This window comes from Parus major, unplaced genomic scaffold (genome assembly GCF_001522545.3).
Source record: "Parus major isolate Abel unplaced genomic scaffold, Parus_major1.1 Scaffold711, whole genome shotgun sequence".
In the NCBI taxonomy this organism is placed as follows: domain Eukaryota; kingdom Metazoa; phylum Chordata; class Aves; order Passeriformes; family Paridae; genus Parus; species Parus major.
Genome location: NW_015379595.1, coordinates 3,904 through 5,053, shown reverse-complemented (window position 1 = coordinate 5,053; position 1,150 = coordinate 3,904).

The window sequence follows — 1,150 nt, the reverse complement described above, 5'->3', positions numbered from 1 at the left end:
CTCCCAGTTACCCATTCCCAGTGCTCCCAGTATCCCCCAGTTGTGCGTAGACGCGGTAGCGGTGGTTGAGCCGGGGGTGCCCGTGGATGCCGTAGCGCGTCCCCAGCGCTCCCTGGGCGCGGCGCTCGCCGTAGAAGACGCGGCGCACGCGGGCGTGGAGCAGCGCCATGGCGCACAGCGCGCACGGCTCCCGCGTCACGAACACGTCGCAGCCGCGCAGCAGGTAACCCCCCGTGACGTCATCGGCGTCCCCGGTGACGTCATCGGCGTCGGTGGTGACGTCGCCGGCGGCGCCCACCTCGGCCGCCCCCGGGATCACGTGACCCGTCAGGTCCAGGGGGACGGAGCCCAGGGAGGCGGCGAAGTCGTCGAGGCGGCGGATGACGTCATCGGGAGGACTCGTGACGTCATCGCGAGCACTCTTGACGTCATTGCCAGCCCTTGTGACGTCATTGTGAGCCCTTGTGACGTCATCGCGAGCACTTGTGACGTCATTGTGAGCCCTTGTGACGTCATCGTGAGCCCTTCTGACATCATTGTGAGCCCTCACGACGTCATCGTGAGCCATTGTGACGTCATCACCCCTTCTGACATCATCGTGACCGCTCGTGACGTCATCGTGACCACTTGTGACATCATCGCGAGCCATTGTGACGTCATCATGAGCATTTGTGACGTCACAGCGAGCCCTTGTGAGGTCATCGTGAGCCCCTGTGACGTCATTACCCCTTGTGACATCATTGCGAGCACTCGTGACGTCATAGTGACCACTTGTGACATCATCGTGAGCCCCAGTGACGTCATCGTGACCCCTTGTGACATCAGTGTGGCCCCTTATGATGTCATCGTTACTCCTTATGACGTCACCGTGATCAGCGACGGCGTCATCACGACCCTTTATGACATCGCTGTGACCCCTTATGACGTCATCGCGACCCCTTATGACGTCATCGCGACCCCTTATGATGTCACCGTGATCCCTTATTACGTCACTGTGAGCGGCGGTGACGTCATCGCCCCCAAACCTGGCGACCTTGGCCCCGACGCCGCCGTCGTCGTCCCCGGGGTGTCCCCGGCGCCGCCGCCCCGCCCTCCCCGTGACGTCACTGCCCTTGGTGATGACGTCATCGTGATGTCCCTGACCACGTGA